This window comes from Cyprinodon tularosa, unplaced genomic scaffold, assembly GCF_016077235.1.
Source record: "Cyprinodon tularosa strain WSP-4 unplaced genomic scaffold, ASM1607723v1 ctg66, whole genome shotgun sequence".
Lineage (NCBI taxonomy): Eukaryota > Metazoa > Chordata > Actinopteri > Cyprinodontiformes > Cyprinodontidae > Cyprinodon > Cyprinodon tularosa.
In genome coordinates this window covers 1,109,675-1,125,873 of record NW_024039407.1, presented here as the reverse complement: position 1 = coordinate 1,125,873, position 16,199 = coordinate 1,109,675, and the positions used below count along the sequence as shown (strand labels likewise).

Genomic DNA, 16,199 nt, shown 5'->3' with positions numbered 1-16,199 from the left:
CCAAAGTCAACTACAGGAAATGTTAATTACAGATTACAGTCTTATCTTTAAAGAGGCCTCAATAAGATCAGAGTTCTGCAGCAAACGTGTTAACCAAGATGCGCAGATGTCGATCCACAGAGATAGCAGACCCTGTGCGTTCACACAGCATGCTCTCTGATTACACCGTTGTATGGGTAACAGTGAGCACCATCTTTAACATGCGATCGTCTTTTCAAGATGCTGGGTTTTATTTCTCAGACTCAGCAGACAGGTGGACCCACTCTTACCGTCGTCCCTTTGAGTAACATCCAGGGGCGTTGCTAGGCACAAAGCTTTACTGGGGCACTGGCCCCCTAGTGCATATGCCCCTCCTTCCATACATAAATACAGACAAGCACACTGCCCAACCCTGATACATTCCTACCAAAATTACCAGTTGAGACATTAATGAGTATAAGAGCATATTTGTTTTAACAAACATGAACATTTTCAACATTGCAGCTATAAAAAATAAGACATCAACAACTTTGACAAATAAAAAGTTTCCTTATACACATTCTGAAGTAATCATTAATTCCTAGGTTACAGAGTTTTAGTTCGGGGGAAATTTTAACTCATCCTGAGCTAAATTTTCCTTTTATTTTTTGAGCATTATAGTGTACCTCCTATTTATCATTTTTGCAAAGTGGTCAATCACTTGTGACTCAGCTTAGAAAGTTCTTCCTTTTCAACTGATAAAATAGCAAGATGATGGAGCCTATCTTGTCCCATTGTGCACCTCGGCCAAGTGTGGATCCTTCTCAACACACTGAATGACCTTTCACAGCTCCATCTGTAGACTGGGATTGTGAGGGAGATCTGGATGACCTGCGTTAGTGTGGGGAATACAGTATGATGTTATCAAGCAAGTTGAAAACACACTGCATATCCTTGATAACAAGGCTTTCTTTTTTAACCAGGAAAAGCTCAAACCATTTTGAATTAAATGAACGTTTTTTTACTCCAAATTTGTCCTGGGGATAGTGGGACAACTTCACTTGTTTCGGACCATCATGCTTTCCCCCTATGTCACTAATGTCCCCTTCTTGTTTGTGGAAGCTGGTTGTTGCATCCTCATCACCTTCATGGTCCTGTCTCTCCTGTCTCTCACCTGTCTCTTGCCTGTCAGTCTCGCCTCCTCCTCCCTTTCCTACTCCAGCACCTGCATTCTCATTCTCTACAGCAAACATAAAAAAACGCAAATTTATAATTATGTAAATATCTATCATATTGCTTATAACGTCCCTAATGTAACTGCTTAGCTTAAATCACTAATTCATTACGGGACCTTACCTCCCTCTCTCTCATCTTGTTTTACTGCTTCCCTGTCTCTGCTTCATGTGAGGAATTTCCTGATATCTATCTACAAACCAATGCAGTAATTTTCAGTTAGCTTATAAATCATGTGGTTTCACTGGGAAAATAATAAAATTGACAGGTAAGAAACATTACCAGAACTAAAAATGCGTCGCGGCCGCACAGTGTCCCATCCAACTCAGCTGAGAGCAGCGCGTTACTTTACCTGCAGTTCATGCAGTGACATGCGCTGACGTGGGGGCGCTAATACGTCCTCAATTTGGAGTTACCAACACACTTGCTGCGCATTTGAGTAGAAATATACGTCTCCTTCCGTTGGAAATATCTAAATTGATGCATTAAAAAAATGTAATACTGTTGCAAATATTCAAGAGATTTATACTGGGGCACAGCTCATTTATACTGGGGCACGTGCCCCAGTAAATGGGGTCTGGCGACGCCAATGGTAACATCTCTATGTCCCATTCCTTACTACTTAATCATGCGTTTGTGGGACAAAGTCATCCTTTGTGAGTCACATTAAGTTTTAAATCTTCCCATTCAAGACTTGTGCCAAGCCTGATATCTATAACCTTAAGTTAACCAGTCTTTGGAGCAAATATGTCATTTAATCAGAATATTGTTGTTGGATTTCTAAAATTTTCTACAATCCGCTAAAGTAACCAGACTTTAGAAATTATTTCTGAAACAAATTATATTGCTAAGTCAGTACATGGAGAAAATATTGATAAAACTATGCTTAGACTTAGACAGACTTAGTTAAACTATATTCTTATTTTGTAAACAGAGTGTATAAAGAAATTCAGTTTATACAGCTGTCCGACAGTGAATGAGCAGCTTAGCAGTAAAAAAAAGAACATTTCCATTCATAAAGTGCAGCAGTGATCAAATGTACACAGTGTGGGAGAGACATGGTGCAAAAAGACATTGATGTGGAAGGTTCAGAGCAGTGCAAAAATATATAGATAGATATGGTGCAAAATGCAAAACTATTAAATGCATAACAAAAATGATCCCCCTTTGTTAAACTACTGCAGCAGTACAAACCTGCTTTTACAATAAAAAAAACAGTAATAATCAGACATTGTTAAAAAAGCTGTTATACCAATTCTTTCTGATAGATACTGATTTCCATTTCATTTATCTCGTTTTAATAAAAAAAGATGCCAGTTGTGTACAATATGAAATACTTGAATACAATTTAATTAAAGTCTTGTTTTTTTTTTGCTTAATTTTTTCCATTCATTTTTAACTCTAGGAATGCAAAATACTGGTGTTGTTCTATTATTGAGCACATTGTTTTGTTTGGCCTTTAGCTGAGAAAATAAAACCATAAATGATACTAATGACTTTTGGGAAATATGGTGGGACCCATACAGTGTTTTGCGAATCCAAAGTACATCTCAAATTTTGATCCTGAAGCCCAGAGTTTAGTTTTAAGCTTGAAACCTTGAATTTCAAACCCTTTTGAGTCTTCTTTTTTATTTTTCACAAAATTGAATGTTACATGTAAAGATTAGACTTCTTAAACCTATTTATATCAAAGCAGATTGAAAAAGGTGCAACCTATGTTAATAATAAGACAAGGTTAACTTAAGACCACTTCAAATGAGAAAGCTAAACGTTTTTCGGCCTGTGTTTGAGATTCCCGTTTTTTACATGTCTCCCCATATTGCATTTTATTGGTCAAGTACTTTGTAGTTTGTGTACGCTGGAAGAAACTACTCTTGGCAGGATGATTTTAGTTTTTTTGTATATCTAATATCAATTCTTTTCAAGTAAACTGGTTTGATGCTCAATTTAAGTCCCGGGTCATTGTGTAAAAGTCTGAATCAAGTCACAAGTCTCTAAATAGGTTTTTTAAGTGAATTTTGAAGTCATAGATTTAATAGAGCATTTGATTTTGAGTCCAAGACATAAGAGTGGATTCGCCACATCTGATGTGTGATTATGAAACATATATAGGAAATATTAGTGCAGCAGTTTACTGTATTTTAGTTTTAATTTCATATGTTCATAGTTGTTTTCTTTTTGAAGATATCAAACAGCTTGGTGTACATGTTTATGTTTTCAGATTTGATATTTTTTGTGTAATGTGTTAATTCATAAGGTTAAAATGAAAAAATATGTTTTTCAATTATTTATAGGTAAGCCTGTACTCTGAGAAGAACGATATGTCAGATTTTTGGTTGTGGTATGAAATTGTAAATCAGAATGATTAAAAACTGGCTAAAATCAGATTAAAGGACACGTCTCTCTTCCCTGCTGCTGTGAACGTCTGTAGAGTAGTGAAGCTGATATAGATTTTAATCTTTTTGGTTTGTTTTGCACTTTTGGAGCATGGAAACATTTTCCCCGTTTCGCTGTGTGTGTATGCAACACCTCTCCGACCCGTGTGGTTTCTATGGAATTACCGATCTGTCGTTTGGTTGCCGTAGGTAACTCACACCTCTTAAGCCCCCGCTGTGATTTCACCCACAGCGCCTCCTTTATGTTTGGTCAAAACAGTGGAAGAGTTTTTACACGTTTCTGTTTGGTGATCACTGTTCCGTATGATGGCCACCTTTTAGAAATCAAGAAACAGGGAACAGGTTGACAGAACAGAATGCCTATAAGATAAATAACACATCTCACTGGTATGCTTTTGATGGGTTTGCCGTCAAGTTCAAAAGCACATAAAAAACAAACAGTCAAGTAGAGATGGTAGGGACTTGTCTGCAGTTAAATCCCTCCTTTTGTGAATAGTTTACATTATGGTGCAAAGGGTAGACACTCTTGTTTAGATCCAAAATGTCCATCTTTCCCCAAACGCTTTGCTCCAATTATTCACCCACATGATATCCTACAGCTTTATTTTAATCGTACTGTAACAGACAGTTCTTATTTAGAATTAGTTTGGATTATAATTTTGTAATGAGATAAAAAAAAAAAATAAATACCGGAAAATACCTTCTGTGCGTGTGTTTTGAACTTTCTCTGTTGGAGGAAAACTTTTTAAGACATGGCTGAAGAAATGTCCTCCAAGCACATTGATTTGAAGAAAGTATTTATTGTATCATTAAGAATTTGCTTAGATGCATGCTTGAAGTTGCACTCAAATGACTCTGCAGAAAAATCCTCATTTGTTTTTTTTTTTACCTCGTATTGTTTATATATTGTTAAATGCTTTCTTTAGCTTTGCAACACTGAGTTTATATGAAATGGCTCTTCTTCCATATTCTTTCATTATTTTTGTTTGCTGTGTGTCCAACTTAAAGGACTGTATCTTTGAGATGATCTGGTCTGCATAAGCTGGATCCCCCTTGCTAGAAATAAGCAGCTGTGAAATTGAATGGTCTTGCCTTCAGTAGTTGGTATCACCCTCACCTTAGCTTTACAGTCGTAGTTTGGGGAACCATGACTAAAAAAGCACAGAACTTGCAATAAAAATGTTGCCAAAAGTTTTGCCTCCTTATTGAGTTTTGATTAATTAAATATTAGTTTATTAATTTCCTAATGTACTCCTCTACAGTAAGATATTGAAGATAAATAGGACTATTCCCTTTATTATGGTGGCCCTGAAGTGCAACTGCAACTACAAATCTAAAAGCGCAACTACATTAAGGAAATCGCAACTACATAAAGCAAAGCGCAACTACATTAAGAAAAACAAAACTACATAAAGCAAAGCGCAACTACATTAAGGAAAACACAATTACATTAACCCATAAGAAAAGGTAGGTACCAGTGGGAAACATGAGACATCGCTGATTGGACGACGGCGCCGTTTGACCCTTGAACCGGAAGTCATTCTGCCTGCTGCGGCTTTTGAAAACATGGATATTGTCGGCGCCCCAAACATAGCTGCCGTTATCTAGGAATATTTTGAATCAGGACATACGTACGAGGTGATACTGGATATGCTCAAGACTAATCACGAAATTGCACTTAGTTTGCGTACACTGAAGACACACTTAAAAGAAGCTGGACTGTTCAAACGATGCAACTTCTGGTTCAAGGGTCAAACGGCGCCGTCGTCCAATCACCGATGTCTCATGTTTCCCACTGGTACCTACCTTTTCCGGTAGGTTAATGTAATTGTGTTTTCCTTAATGTAGTTGCGCTTTGCTTTCTGTAGTTTTGTTTTTCTTAATGTAGTTGCACTTTGCTTTATGTAGTTGCGATTTCCTTAATGTAGTTGCGCTTTTAGATTTGTAGTTGCAGTTTGCACTTCAGGGCCACCGTACTTTATAGAGGTTGACTGTAATCTTGGCTAAAAGTGTCATATTCAACTTTGATCACACTATTTATACCATCTCTTCCATCATTTCTACCTCTACCTGATCAGTCAACTCATGGGAAAAGGTGGGAAAAACGGATGTGGCCATTAAAGAATATTGGGTTGGCACACAAAAATGAAAGGCAATGGCTGACTAAATAAATGTTCATGTAAGACTTGTCGTCTTTATTCTTTCTACAAGATATATTTAAGACTGACAAGAAAAGCTACATCTTTTAACTCCAAAGTTAGATTAGAGTTACATTACAAGTACTAAAACCAAAGTCTTGTATTTTGAAATAACATGCAAAGTTACCCTATGAAACAAAAGGGTGCATAAACTCTCTTATTCTGCACCTCTGAGTTCAGCTTTGGCCTTTTAAAAAATGGCCATGATTTTAATTTAATATTATAATTAAGATTATGACTGGGCTTCGGTCGAATCAGAATCGTCAAGTGTTTGCAGTGCAATGCATAAAATATAATTTCTATCTCTCGCCCATAGGTTGATTTGTTTTCATGTTCTCTATTACAGCTATGAATCAAATTGATAATGTTCAGGGATTATATTCACTGCAGGCTAAATCTATATGTACTTGACTACTTTTGTTGCATCTTTTAAATTTTTTTTAGGTTTGGTGTTGACTACAGGCTCTATGAAGAGGGAAATATTGTTTGATATTTCACTTGATTTTATTCATAGAATAAAAAATGTGTTTACTTTTGAAACATCCTGTATTTTCTTTTGTTTTCGCAGCTTCTTTGCTGATTGCATTGTGTGTGTTGGGTTAAAGCCACGACCTGAAATGGTAATCCTCAAGTTATAGGGATTTAGACTCATACAAATCTTTTTTTTTTCCTTTACTAATTTGATTTTTATGATGCAAATTTTCTTTAATTCCACATTTCGAAGAAAGATCCAATAAAATGCAGTTAATCCCAAAGATAATGACAGTTGATGAAAATGAACTCTATAACAAAAAAACAACGAATTTGCTTTGGTGTTAGCCCTGTCACAGAATGACCTTTTGGTAATCTGATTGTCTGCTCGGGGGCCAGGTGTTAAAGAGAACAGGAGGGCTGATATCACTCTGTCATTCTGACTGAATTAAATGAGCTGAATGGCTGCTTAGAAGGAGGGTTGCTTAAAAGCTTTCTTCTTCGTCTGTATCACTTTTCTTATAGAGGGCAACAATAGTACTACTTTTAGGATTGCACAGACATGAAATGAAAAGGGGTATTGAAAAGTGTTTTTTTTTTTCCGCAAGAATTTTCCTTTGTTCTTTCATTTCTGCATTTTTTATTTTATTTTTTTTCCTACTTGCTTTGATTCAGTTTTATTTTCCTGTATTTTAATAATCTAAAGCACTTTGCATTGTCTTTGTACTGAATTGTGCTATACAAATAAATTTACCTTGCCTTGGTTTTCAAAGGACACTAAAAACCAAGCCATAATAATAAATATAGTGGATTGTTATTGTATTTTGCTTATTAGAGATCAGGTTGTAGGAACATCGTGTGAAAAAAGAAACCCCAAATATTCCTCCACCCATTCAAATCCTCCATCTCATTCTAAGTGCTAGGTCTTCCCCGGTGTCTCCTACTGCTCTTGAAAACCCTGTAAGGGAAGCACCCAGGGGGTGTCCTAATCAGATAACCGAATCCCCTCAGTTGACCCCTTCTGGTCTGAGAAAAAGCGGCTAAACTTTAAGCTCTGGCCAGATGACTGTGCTCCTCACCTTTTCTCTAAGCCAGGGTCCAAACCTTTTTTGACAACTTGCACTGCAAAAATGATCTAGAAATAAGTAAACATTTCTTAAATAAAGTGTATTTAACCTTGATATGAATAGGTAAATTTGATAATATGCCAATGGAATGAGTGTGTTTACCCTTAAAATAAGATAATTAGATGAAATGCACTTGAAATAATAAGATGCAATTGTGTTTTCTTATTTTAAATCTAAATTGTCTTGTTCAATTGGCAAAATGTCTCTTTAATCTCCTCAATTTAAGAAGAAATGCGCTTATTTTAAGAAAAAATGACTTTTCTAGATTTTGATTTTAGTTCAGTTTAGACTGGACATCTAATTCTTTAAACGAGTCTCGCTGAAATGCTTAACAAAGTATACAATCATCTATTTGGGAGAAATAATAACTTTTTTTTTTACAAAATGACTACAGAAAAAAAAAAACAACTGCTCTTTTTTTTTTTTTTTTTTGCATTTTGCCTTTCTCTTGTCTATTGTTAACATTTTCAATTGTTTCAACTTCTGAAGTTTTCCTTGATGCATATTTTCTGTTTACAATTGTTTTAAGCTTAAAAAATGTCACACACATACAGAGAAAAAACCCATTTCTTATTCAGTCAATGTTTTATCGATGATTTTTATTTTTTTTTTTATAGATTTAATGTTTTGGATGTAGTTAACATAAACGTATACTTCACCTGAAAAAACAGAAAAAAATCGAATTAACTGCATTAACTGACGCTATGGTGGGCTATTTTATCATTACTGTGCATTTATTTTATATTTTAAACTTAAACCAGTCTTACCACTGCCATTATAAAGTTTAACAGATGTTATTGCAGTTATATTTTCCAATTACCTTTAAAATGGGACGTTCTGGCACAGGCTTTTATCATCATAGCCCTGAGTCAAGTCTGAATACAACTCACTCAGATCATAGACATAGATAGACCCTGCATCATCGTGTGAGAGGCATGCCAACAGAGAGCCATCTTAGGACAGACCAGCCTGCTGTCAGAGAGAATACATGTCAATATAGGCTAATCCTACTTCATGACTTTAGAGACCTAGAATCCGATGAACTCTCAACCGATTTCCAGATAAATTGGCTGACTGAAAAAGAGAATGTTTCGCCTGCTACATGGGACCAACAGATTGATCTTATTTTCTGTTTTAATACGAAATTTATATTTGGTATTGACAGCTGGCAAACTTCGAGAGCTTCCTCTTAGAATGCCAGACTTTTATTACTCCTATGGGTGCACAAATAATGGAGACTACAACCCAGATCTAGTGGAATTACCTTTCATTAGTAGGATTTTATGATAGATTATCCTCATGTTTCACAGTTACTGTTTTACTGGTGTCTCAACAAGAGGTGCTAATGAGTAGCAGTGATGAAAGCAGTGAAAAGTGCTTAAAACACCCTGATTTCTATTCTAAAAGGTGTGAATGCATATATATATATATATATATATATATATATATATATATATATATATATATATATATATATATATATATATATATATATATATTAGTGCTGTCAATCGATTAAATTTTTTTAGAAACATATGGCAAGAAGATGGGGAGGCATGTAGCAAAAAATAACAAATATGTAGCCAAAAAAAGGCCCTGAAAACAGGCTGATGTAAAAGACAGTCTTTACAGTTAATACAGTCTTTTGAACAAAGACAAGCATTTTACCCTACTGCTATAAAATGTAGTACAGTTAACATTAGATGTTAATTAACCAAGATAATAATGAACAATTTTCAATCAATACATCAAAATCAATAGACCGACATCACTAGATGGAGGTAGTCTATGCTCTAGAAAGTTACTTTTCAGGCTCTTAACAAAAATGAGAACACACACACACACACACACACACGATACTGACCTGTGGCGTACACAGACAGCAAGAATGCCGTAGCAGATTCCATTTCACCTCAGTAATCTGTTTTCTCAGCATATTTCAGGTTGCTAGTAGTTACCAGACACTCAACTTGTTTGTTGGTGGTGGGGCTTAAAGAAAAGGCACTAGCGCTACCCAGTGTATGAGCGTCTTTTTTCCTTGAGGAGCTCCGCTCTCAAAGCCTATGGAAAATGCATAGACTGGGGGAAAATAGCCCCGCCTTCCCGCAGGCTGCAGCGGGATGTACTTGGAAAATTGTACCATTAAAGCCACATAGCGTTAATCTCACGTTAAAAAAAATTATCGCCATTAAAATGGCCTTGCGTTAACGCGATAATAACGCGATAATTTTGACAGCACTAATATATATATATATATATATATATATTACACATTAACACATTAAAGAACAAATGCTGACAATTGCATAAACAAACTTAAAAACACTTTTGTTAGACACAAGATAAATGTACCATTCACTATGATTTAACAAAAAGTCTCGACAATGAGAAAAAAAATAATCTCTTAAACTTTTTAACTTTGTGATTATCATACAAGTATTTAATTTTTCAAATATCTAACTTTGTTCATATTTCATCTGGTTGAACCGTGCCCAGCCCTACTGATGAACTAGTACCATGTTAGCGCAGGTTTGGTTCAGTTGTGCGTGCCATTTACACTCAACAGTTATCTCGGTGCTCGCACTGATCTCAACACTGTTTCAAAGCGGTAGTGTAAATGGGGCTATACGGACAGTTTTTCATCCTTCTAATTCATTCTATCTCTATTTTTCCATTCCGCAAAATTTGTTAGTTCAGTCTCTAACATTATGCTCTCTGCTTTTTCTCATAGTAGCTTCATCTAGTCTATTCCTGTTTGGCTGTGATGCAGTCCTGGAGAGAAATATCAGCTGTGCTGCTGCCATCAACACCTTTGTTTATAGATGTTGGAGCTTGGCCTATTTTTCCAGTATAGTCTTGTTTCTCTGACTGTGACTGGCTGGATGTGCTCTCTTCTTCCTCTGACATGGGAGCTGGTTCGGGGCTCGTCTGCCTGGCTGTGTGTTTCCTGGACGGGGCCACTGTGGAAGTGGTTACCAGTTGCCTTTTGTATCTCTGCTTTATTTTCTATGTCTGCCTCTTTCTTCTTGAACCCCAGTCGGCCTCGGCAGATGGCCGCTCACACTGAGCCTGGTTCTGGTGGAGTTTTCCTCCTGGTAAAAGGGAGTTTTCTTCTCCACTGTTGCTACAAGCATCCTTGGTGTGAGGCATTGATTCAATGAGTCTATGCAATCAACTTGTTTTCCAGTTTAAATAAGTTTGACTGTATGATCTGGTTAACTTGTCTGTGTCTAAAGTGCCTTGAGATGACATGTGTTGTGAATTGGTGCTATACAAATAAACTGAATTTAATTTAATTTACTTATCCATGTCCCAAAACCTCCTCTTTGCTTATAGCCCCATTGTTGTTGAGCATTCTCTTTAGCCTCTGGTAATTATTTCAGTTTTCAAACATATGAATCTATGCTGCTTTGCTGCGCTTATGCTCTGTTACACATCTGGTGCATTTACTGCAATCTGGTCTGGCTTCAAGAGATTAATCCTGCAAACAAGCATGTTATAATTATTTTTTCTCTATCTTTAGAATAAGAGAAGGGTTTCTTATTCAGACATTACCCTTTTTTTCTTAACGTCCATCTGAATTAAATGTTTTTAGCACACCACCCCATCTCCTACTTTACTGTTTGTAGAGGAGATATTTGGCTAGCGTTTCACTGTGTACGTGCGACTCAATGCGAACATGAGGTTGCAGTCCCTCCCTGTCCACCAACTTAATCCCCTCAGCTGTGGATGAGTGGGCAGACAAGTAGACAGTACCTTAGTCTGCAGTGGTCAGGTTCCCTAGTTGTGTTTACCTTGCTATGCAGTCCATCATTTGGTCTTGCATGAGTTAGGAAAAATATAACATGTTACTGTCATTATCAGCATTGCTTCATCTGAAGTTTAAATATGCAAACTACTCCATCACCTGTCCTTGTTTGACCTTCTCCTTGTTGCACACCCAGCTCTAATACCAGCACCTTCCTAAGGTTGCCTGCTTCCTTCCTTCCTTCCTTACATCCTTGGAAACAATGGTTAGGAATTCCAGCATGAGAGATGTCTAAGAAAAAACTTCCCATCGGGTTTATGACTTTGCAAAACATGATCCCACTGGTTCGCACCATTGTGGCTGCTTCCACTTCTCTAGAATTTAATGTCATAAAAAATGGAACAAAGAGTGACTCTTAGTAGAAAACATTGATGAACTTCGACATGGTTGGCAGGCTTCTTGAATCTCAATATGTAGAGCTACGTTAAGAGATGTAATCACAAACAATGCTATTTTTATTTTTACATCGTTTTTGGAAAGTATTCTGAGCGCTTCTCTTTTTTTCCCCATTCTAAGTGGTATTAACATTTTCCCTCACAATTCCACATTTGATACTCCATTATGACTATGCACACAGAAGTTTTTTTTTTATTTGTTACAGATTACAAACAACAACAAAAAAACAACAAAAATATTACATTTACAGCCCAATTTGGATCCATGAAGACCCAGATTGAGCTAACGTCCATATTGTTTCCACTGATCATCCTTGAGATGCATCTACAGCTTGAATTTACTTCCCGCTGTCATACATTCTGTGGATTAAACTTGATTAGGAAAGGTACACACCTTTTTATATGAGCTCCCAATGGTGACGCTGCATGTCGGAGCATAAACAAAGCATATAGTCAAATGCATTGACTGTGGACCTCTGAGGTAGGATTGTCTTACGGCACTAATCCTGGGAATGATCTGGAAACATTTCCTACTGGATCGAAGGTCCCAATGAGCTCAGTGTCCTCCGTCATTGGTAAATGGAACCATTTGGAACCAACAGAAATCTTCTTAGAGCTGGCCAACTGTCTAAAATGAGCGACTATGATCACTCTGTCAGAGCTCCAACATGAGAGAGGAGAATCTTCCAGAAGGACAGACCACATGAGATGCTTGGCAGCTTGACTGGAGTTTGCTAAAAGGCCACTGAGACCTTGAAAACACCAACTTGGAACTCTTCAATGTGAATGCCAGGCATCTTGTTTGGAATAAACCAAGCACCACTCAACCCCAGGTTTTAGTTTTATATTTGTCTTTAATTGGCCAAAATCTTGGGAAAACGTATTTCATGGTCTGAATATTGGGTATTGTTTCTATAAATCTGTGGGGAGAGATTAATTTAATACCACTTGGTACATAGCTGTAACATAGCTAAATATGGAAAGAGTAGAGAGCGGTAAATACCGGGCTCGATATATGCTGTGTGTAACCTTACCGATAAATCTTAGAAGCGACAACATTAACATTAATCTTGGTCAAATAAAACTTACATTCACTGCGTACTACATAAACTAAAGATTCTTTATACAACTTAAATCTTAAATCAATAATTTAAGTTGAGACTTGAGTTTAAGCCCAAGACAAATATGATGTCTTTGTATCTGGTTTAAATCAGACTTGAGTCATACGGATTTTCATTTGCTTGATCAAAATGAAGCCACATTGATGGTATCAATCATGCTATTTATTTAGTCTCAGACAGCATTGATTGGTGGTTGATGATTGTATTTTATTGACCCACTGATCAGTATTAGCAATTTCTGATCAGTATAAGCAATTTCCTCATGACGATCTTTGACAGTTTGTAATTAAGTACAGGCCAAACCTTTCGCTCATTTACATTTTGTTTATTTTTGTTTTTTTCTGTTTTGAGTTCAGTAAGAGGCTTTGACTAACTGCAGGTAATTTTCTAAATCCTTAATCCTTTATACTCAATTTCAGACTACCATCTCTTTTTTTATTTTTTTTATTTAACTAATTAGATACAAGGTTGTAGCATAGATGGACCTCTTAATGCCTGATTATTTCATTTCCATTTTCTGACACGCTTAATCCCAAGTGGGGTGGCGAGGGGTGCTGCTGTCTGTCTCCATCTGTCTACGGACGAGAGGCGGGGTACACCCTGGACAGGTCTGCCTGATTATTAAATGTAGATAATCTAAGAGTACAAAGCAAGTTTTTTGCTATTTCTCACAGCAATAGTTTTTACAGTATGGTATACAGAGGTGTCAAAAGTAATTATGTTTATTACTTAAGTAGAAGTACTACAAAATTGTTTTTAAACTATTGTTTAAAACACTATTGTTGAAGTTAGAGGATCAACTTTTTTAGCTTTTTACTCAAGTAAAAGTGTAGAAGTACCATTTTTAAAACTACTTAAAAGCAAAAGTAATGCAAGAAAAATATTAGGGCCAGAAGCTTTACTGCAATAATTTAATAAAGGATCATTTTCTACAACTCTAGAGGGTCATTTTCTTATAATTCCTTTTTCTTATTTTTATATCTCATGGCAATAATGCTGAGTTTAACTTTGCATCCTATTAAAAAACTCTTTATTTTGGTATGTGGTGAAGAAGAAGTTGGTGCGGTACCGAGTCTAACCACAAACAAATGGTTTGGATGATACAAATTACTTAGCCTTTTTTTTTTTATACCAACTGGTCATAACATAATGAGCTTAAATGAAACAACTAATGAGTCTATTTTTCAAAAGTAAAGGGTAGAAAGTAATAAGAGATGAGATAATTGCAAAAAATGTATTTAAGGAGTAGAAGTAAAAAGTTGTCTAAAAAATAATTATGCCAGCAAAGTATAGATAGCCATTATTTCCACTCGAGTAAATATAACGAAGTATTTGTACTTTGTTACTTGACACCTCTGATAGTTTGTCATTGCCTTGCTGTAGCTTCAACCTGTACCTCACTGTCAGTCACAACATGAAAACTATCAGTAACTATCAGTTTTGAAATGGTAGCTGTCATTTTAACTTAATAGGTGTGATTTGTTGAGACATGAATGGGGGACCTCCAGGTATGTCCTGCGGATTTTGGCACTAGGACTGGCAGCTGATCTTTGGGTTCTGTGGGTTAAGGCGTGGTCCTTGCTTTGCATGTCCCAGCGCATCCTGGGGATTATTTATTGTATTGAGATGTGGTTAACTTGAAGGGTGGATTTAGTGCATATTGCATGTTTGTCATGTTCGTCCTGCTTGTCTTGAACAGGTTTTCAGTTGCAACCTATTAGAGAAAATTTCCACCTTATCTCCACTTTATTCTGTCAATTGATGTTGTGATTAAGTTGTCAAAGGTTTGATTACTCCTACTTTTCTTTCCTTTGGCGTGAGTTCAAATAGAATTCATCTTGCTTGCTATGTTTTATGAGATGCTGTTTCATATTCCATGAAATCCTCTTGGTACTTCTGTTTATTTTCTTAAGCTATGCTTTGAAGCTTCTGTAAAAGAGTTTTCTTTTACAAAGTACGATAGTAATGTTTGATTTATTATAGCCTCGCCTCTGCTGCTTGCTGGGTACCTACTATTAAACTTTTCCTGACGTTGGAGGTTCCCTGGCCGAAGGCTGCTGATGCATCATGCTCTACTGGAGCTACTTTAAAAGGACAATACCACATGCCAAGGATTCTCACCTGTCAGAAATAAAAATTTTATTGATTAAGTTAAAGGTGCAGATCAACTGAGGATGTATAAATGGTTGAGAGAGGTTTCACTTTAATGCAATTGTTTGTGTTTGACTAGTATATTTTTGGTGCTTGGCTTAACAACTGTTGTGCAATTAACACTAGTTCTTTAATGCCATTCAAAAAAATCTGTTGGTAATGATGGTTTCCAAGGTCAATAATCTAGCACTGTTCGTACAGTTATGGGAGGCCTTAAACAAGGTACAAATGTCCATGGCTGCTTAAGCTTTGATCAGTTACTTCTGATATTTAAATTTTGGTTTGGTGACAATGCCAGACAAAACACAACCCTTTTCTAATTTCAAGTTTGAAACCTTGTGGCATTTTCTTAAAAATGTCTTCAGTTACCAGGTTGCTGGCCTTTGGAAATACAAGGTGACCAGCCTAACTGCTTTTGGCAATAAAGGCTGGCCATTATCTATCCTGCTTGATTTCTAGTTTGCATTTGACACTGTCAGCCATGGTATACTTTTTACAAACTCCCTAGCAAAAAGAGTTGCAGGAATGGCACTCTCCTAATTTGCAACTATGGTTCCCTCAGAGCTTGTGTACTGGGATATCTTATCAGAACAGATGGTCTTACTAGGCCAAATCATACGACCACACAGCTTCTACTTCCACTGCTATGGTGACTACACTCAGCTCTTTCTGTCACTCACATAACATTAACAAAAAACCTGAGCATGAATGTCAGACTGTCTATAAACTTTAGAGCCATGACTGATGAACAGCTAACTATTAAACTTCAGGTTTCCTCTTAAAACCTACCTTGTTCAATAGAGGTGAGTATTGGCATGAGTGTTACGATTCGATACATGTCGCGATACTTGGGTCACGATATGATATTATCACGATATTGCAGTATCACTATATATTGCCATATTTTCCCCAGCTATCAAAATCAAATGATGAGATAAAACAGCAAGTGCTGTATATTTTCATCAGAAAATATTGATTAGCTATTATTATCCATGTTGTTTGGGGTTTTCTTCTACTGTGACTGCCTCAAATACAGATTTGGTGCTGCACGCACAGTTAAAGGGCTCCACAGCGCTTTCTGCCAGAGTGGTGGTGCAGAGGTAGCCCATTTTCCCATCAATGTTTTATGTAACCATTTTTTTTTTAAATCGATACTAAGAAGTGAAAGATCGATATTATATTGGGCAGCCGAATATCACGATATATCGCAAAAACGATTATTTCCCCACACCCCTATTGTTCAATAGTCTCCCTAGAGGCCTCTTTATCTGACATTTAGAGACAGACAGGTGGAAGTGGGGAAGGGCAGCACCATCTTATGATATAGTCTAGGAAATATTT

At 36.5% G+C, this 16,199-nt stretch overlaps 1 protein-coding gene across 3 annotated transcripts in view; it reads left to right on the top strand.

The window, feature by feature from the left end:
- Positions 1 to 16,199, top strand: part of spryd3 (SPRY domain containing 3) — a 72,018-nt gene that overhangs the window by 18,009 nt on the left and 37,810 nt on the right. The gene's annotated exons all lie outside the window — the stretch shown is intronic.